Below are 6,502 nucleotides of genomic sequence, written 5' to 3'. Positions count from 1 at the left end.
GGTGAGACATCAAATGCAACAATCGATGCAGATATTGATGAACTTTTGGAGGAAGCTGCAGCAGAAGCTCAAAGAAGATCTATTCTGGTGGATCAAGCTGCTTATACTTCGTCTTCTCTCCATTCAGCCTTTATGGCTAATGTCGACGGTTCATCAAGTCAGGTATGTGTCGATGAACCCACTGCTATTAACTGTGATGAATGTGATAGATTGCATGCTAGGTGTGCTGACTTAGAAGGAAACATGTCTGAGTTGCAAGCCAAACATGATGCTTTACAAGCTAGTTTGTTTGACTTGCAAGACAAACATAGTTCCTTGAGTGCTGAGTGGTGTGACTTGCAAAGCAAGCTTGAGGCTTTGCAAAAGAAATATGATGTGACATTCATCCACAATCAGAAGTTGACTGTGGATCTCTCAAAATGCACAGAAGCCAACATGTTTTATGAAAACCATGAAAAAGAATTTAAGTCAGTAATTGAGACCTTAAAGAAAGATAAAACTGAACTGACAAAAATGGTTTCAAGAAAACAAACTGATATTAATTTGTATATATCTCGCCTGGAGATTATGCAAAAAGAGATGGCTTGTGTGAAAACAGAAAGCGATGCGATCCAGCTTAAGCTAGACAGTTATTTGAGCTCTAGCTATGTGTTGGACCACATCATTGATGTTCAGAAGGAAAAGAAGGATGTCACATGCATTGGCTACAAGAAATGTCCACCACCAGTTAGACACAATTATGATGCCATGCCTGATGAAGAGGACAGGGTGTTCTTTGAACCATCTGTGCCTCTAGATGTGAAAGAGTTTGCTGCAGGACTCGGATACCAAAAGGAAGTATCCTCAGATTCAGATGTGTCAGCAGATACATTTGTAAGTGCTGAACAGAATCAAGATCCTCCAGTTGTGATTGAGGATGCTGATTCTTCTGATGATGAATCTGATGATACTGTCCCAGCAAAGTCTGATGCGGTAGCCAAGAATGAGGACATACCTCTCGAGAATCACATTCTATGTGATCCCCCTGTAAAGCCCGCTAAGACTGTTGCAACTGAGTCCTCATCTGCAGAAGAGCCGGAGAGTGTGAATTTGCTGTACACTCTTGTTGGGGATGATAAAATTTATTCAGACAAAGATTTTCCCATTAAGAATGTTAATCAATCCTTAATCTGTAAAGTCTTTGAAAACTCGACAAGTAAGTTTTTGGGAAAGACAGGACCACGTGTTACAGTTACACAGTGTCCTCCTATTCCAAAGGCTGAAATTCGAAAACAATTTGGCAACAAGAAATTACCAACAGTGCCAAAACAGCAAAATCACACCAAGCCCAAAGAAAAATCACCGGCTCAAGTCCAAAAGAAGCCGAATCAAAAGAAGAAGAAAAACGTTAACTTTGTGAAATCGACGGGAACGGATAAAATTGAGACTTTTGAAAACAAATCTAACTTAGATTTTGTCAAGAAAGCTATTATACAGAAAAGGAATGAACCAAGCAGTTCAAAACCTAGTACCTCGGGTTCACAAATTTCAACATCATCGGCTAATCGATCACATGATCCTTCGGGGTTTGTTGAACGAAGATCATGTTTTGAATGTGGAACAATTGGACATATTATTCGAAATTGTCCATATCTTCATAAGCAAAAAGAAAAGGTTGATGTTCCCCGTGACCACAATGACCGTAAGCGATCTGTTTCTGTAAAACAAGATCCCCGCCTTGAAAAAGAAAGGGAAAAGAAACAGAAACGCCAACAGGTCAAGAAGATTGAAAAAGCAATTAAAACTGATGTGGTTCAAAAACAATCTGTTGCTGTAAAACCAGACAATTCTAAAACTTCAAACAATCAAGAAGTTAAAGTTTCAAAGAAAGACACTGGTAAAACAAAACAGACCTGGAAACCAAAATCGGTTACTGAATCAGGGGGACCATCACAATTCACCAACCATCAAAGACAAGAAGTTATTGTCATTGATGAAAATGGAAGACCCAAGACCACAATGGCTTGGGTCCCCATCTCCAACTAATTCATTTGAGTTCATGTGCAGGGTGTTCCAGGAGGAACTGTCAGTAGTCATTGGATTGTTGATAGTGGGGCATCCAGGCACATGACAGGCGACATGAAGCTTCTCTACGACGTTAAATCTATTAGAGGAGGTTATGTTGCTTTTGCTGGAGATAAAGGTGGATATATAACGGGTGAAGGAATGATATCTAACGGGATTGTCAGCTTTGACAAGATCAACTTTGTGCAACAACTTGATCACAATCTTCTTAGTGTTTCTCAAATTTGTGACAAGCAATTCTCAGTACACTTTGATGCTAATGGATGTTATGTGCTGAAACCCGGCTTCAAAATTCCAAAAGAATGGATTCTCCTGTCAGCTCCAAGGATAAATGATTTGTACGTCCTTGACATGAGCCAAGCTATTACTACGTCTGCACAAGCAACTTGTTTCGTTTCCAAAGCCACAGAAAAAGACACTATCTCTTGGCACAGACGAATGGGTCACATTCACTTACGCAAAATGAATCATTTGGTTTCAAATGAATTGGTGAATGGTGTTCCCCTCAAAAATTTCCATCTTCAAGACGTCTGTGTTTCGTGCCAGAAAGGAAAGCAAACAAAGAAGAAGCACCCTACAAAGAAAATCAACACGGTGGCAGTTCCTCTTGAACGTTTGCACATGGATTTATTCGGTCCTGTCAAACACAAGAGTATTCGGGGTGATCAATACTGCCTCGTGATAACTGATGATTATTCAAGATTTTCTTGGGTAGCTTTCATGGCACACAAGAGTGAAACCTTTGGCATTATCAAAAACTTGATCATTCAGATTGAGAATTTGTATAAGTTAAAGGTTAGGCGGATACGTAGCGACAATGGTACTGAATTTAAAAATCATTCCATGACGGAGTTTTGCACTTCAAAGGGTATTCTTCATGAGTTTAGTGCAGCTTATACTCCTCAACAGAATGGTGTCGCTGAACGTAAGAACCGCACATTGATCGAGACTGCTAGGACAATGTTGGTAGAGTCGCAGTTGCCCATTCCATTCTGGACTGAAGCTGTGGCCTCTGCATGTTACACATTGAACCGAGTCCTTACAGTCAAAAGGCACAACAAGACCTGCTTTGAGCTTCTTCAAAAACGGAAACCAGATCTGTCTTATCTCGAACCGTTTGGAGCTCCATGCACAATCATCGATCCTAATGGAAAGTTTGGGGCAAAAGCAATTGACGGCTACTTTCTTGGGTATGCCACCCCTAACTTACGAGTCTGGAATCTAGAGACTAAAAGGGTCGAGGAATGGTCTGAGGTCAGAGTACAAAGGCACACTTTGCCAGTCAAATGTCCGGGTCAACCTTGGATGTTTGAGTATGATGACTTCTTCAATTCGATCAATGTTGAAGCCGTTGAAGAAAGTGCTGCGGCTAGGATGTTTTTCGAGAGTGACAATGCAACAGTTTCACCGGTGGTTCGTCCAATTCTTGTTAATCAAGAACCATCTTCTTCGGTGAACAATAATACTCTCAACAATGAGGATTTTCATGATGCAAACGAATTGAACGAATCTTCAGAGGATGATGAATTTCTTGATGCAGATCAAGAAGCCCCAACAACAGCAGTTCATGGTACTTCAGAGGGTACTCCTCCAGTGGATGCCCATAGAACAGCTGAGGCTACTGCATCATCCTCTTCGTCAATTCCGGGCCTTGATTTGGTTGTTGATCTTAATCTTAACAACCTGGGTATAAATATTCCAGTTCCAGATAATCCAGAAACAAGGATTCATAATACCCATCCTCAACAAAACATCATTGGAAATGTGCAAAGTGGCGTTCAAACAAGAAACATGTTGCGAAACAACAACAATGCAGGCTTGTATGCGGCTATTCGAGAATCCGGGCAACAAAACGATTGGTCTTTCGCGTGTTATGTCTCACAGGAAGAACCAAGAACGTGGAAAGAAGCCTTGAAAGATAACGCTTGGGTTGAAGCAATGCAGGAAGAACTGCAACAATTCCAGAAGCTGGGTGTCTGGAAACTCGTAGAGAAACCTGCTGGATACAAGAAGATTGGTACCCGTTGGGTTTTCAAATGCAAAAAGGATGACCGTGGAGTTGTTATCCGAAACAAAGCACGTTTAGTCGTTCAAGGTTTTCGTCAGATTGAAGGAATCGACTACAACGAAGTGTATGCACCAGTGGCACGTCTCGAAGCAATTCGAATCTTTCTAGCCTATGCGTCCTTCAAAGGATTCAAGGTTTATCAGATGGACGTGAAAAGTGCATTTTTACATGGTGTGGTTGAAGAAGAGGTATATGTCGAACAGCCTCCAGGTTTTGAAGATCCTATCCATCCCGATCGGGTTTGGTTGCTCAACAAAGCTCTCTATGGTCTTCATCAAGCACCGCGAGCTTGGTATGCAACCTTATCACACTATCTGCTGGAGAACGGTTTTCGAAGAGGTCTTATCGACTGTACTCTTTTCATCAAAGAACAAGATGGAGATCTTCTACTGGTACAGGTATACGTTGATGATATTATTTTTGGTTCTACTAATGATGTCTTGTGTAGGAATTTCGAGCGCATTATGCAGGATAAATTCGAGATGAGTGCTATGGGGGAAATGACCTTCTTCTTGGGCCTACAAGTACAACAAACAGAGTCTGGGATATTCATCCATCAGACTAAATATGTTGGTGACATCTTGAGTCGGTTCCAGATGTCTGATGCAACGCCCATTGGTACCCCATTGCCAACAAATCACGGAATTACTCCTGACTTGAAGGGTGAAGCTGTTAGCCCCTCAAACTACCGCGCAATGATCGGATCTCTTATGTACCTCACAGCATCAAGACCAGACATAATGTACCCAACGTGCCTGCTTGCCAGATATCAAGTTAATCCGAAGGCCTCACATCTTGCAGCTGTTAAAAGGATTTTTCGTTATTTGAAGGCGTACCCTGACACCGGTCTGTGGTACCCTAGGGATAATAACTTTGAATTGGTAGCTTTCAGTGATTCTGATTTTGGCGGATGCAAAATCGACGGCAAATCCACAACGGCTGGATGTCAGTTTTTAGGAAATCGCCTAGTCACATGGCAGTGCAAGAAGCAGACGTGCGTTGCTACATCAACATGCGAAGCTGAATACATTGCTGCCTCAAGTTGTTGCTCCCAAGTTCTTTGGATCCAACAACAAATGCGGGACTACGGTTTTGAATTCCTAACTACTCCTATTTACGTTGATAATTCTGCTGCTTTAGATATCACTAGAAATCCTGTGCAGCACTCAAAGACCAAACACATCGAAATCAAATATCACTTCATACGTGATTGCTTTGAGAAAAGGCTAATCGATGTTGTTAAGGTCCACACCGATGACCAACGTGCCGACCTTTTTACCAAAGCTTTTGACAAATCAAGATTTGACTTCTTATTATTGGTAAACGGCATTAAGGTCAAGCAAAAGTAAAACCAACATCGGAAAATCATTTTTGTAAATATCTTTGTGTTTTAAATTTGTCTTAGTTTATTGATTTTAGGGGGAGTAAATCGAAAAATCTGAAAATCCAAAAACATCGAAAAATTTCAAAAACACAAAAACAATAGAAAAACAAAAATGAGTTTCCTGGCGAGCAAAAGAGAAAATGATAGTACATCAGTGGTCTATCCAAACCTCTTTAAACCTTAAATGAAAAACGATAAGCAGCTCTATATAAGATGTATCGGTAGGCTCACAATCATTTTAAAGTGTGCAGGGTGATATAAATCTTAAATCGACTGAAGACCAGGTGGGAACCATTCATTGGCATATGGTCTTAGTACCGAAATTTCGTTTGATAGATTGCCGAGGTTCTGAGATATTCGGTCTTTATGCTGCTTATCATCTGGGTATCATGGTTGTATCTTTTACCGAAAAATAACGGGGACGCAAGTCTAGATCTTCCATGATACTATACATACGTGTACATATTACATATTACATACTGCATTCGACCTCAATAAGTGATAAACAATCACATGTCCAAATCAAATAAGTGATAAAATATCACATTTATCCGGGAGTAAAGTTCGTCTCTCTGCTGTACGAAAGTACTGACCTGTTCACGGACTTGCTCCTGTGCCCTCATGCATACGAAAATCAAGTTCCTCATCAATAAGTGATTATATCACATAGGGCTTGTTTCCAAATCAAAATAAGTGAGAATCTCACATCATATACGGTCAAACAGATGATAATCGGTATACTCACCGGTAAGATGAATTCTCGTGCATACCTTGATACGGGAATGTGTCGTGATGTGGATGAACACCGGTCGGTAAGTATAAAGCATACCTTAACGTATCCCCTCGCCATGATTACATCTGATAAGTTGAGCTTAAGTGGACAACAATACCGATAATTGTTATAGGATGCTTATCTTAACGTTAACTAACTGAACAACAAGAGCGTTTTGGCATGACCGTACACTGATATGATTCTCTTACCCTCG

The sequence above is a fragment of the Helianthus annuus genome, chromosome 11, assembly GCF_002127325.2.
Source record: "Helianthus annuus cultivar XRQ/B chromosome 11, HanXRQr2.0-SUNRISE, whole genome shotgun sequence".
NCBI classification, from domain to species: Eukaryota; Viridiplantae; Streptophyta; class Magnoliopsida; order Asterales; family Asteraceae; genus Helianthus; species Helianthus annuus.
Note: the sequence above shows the minus strand (reverse complement) of the source record.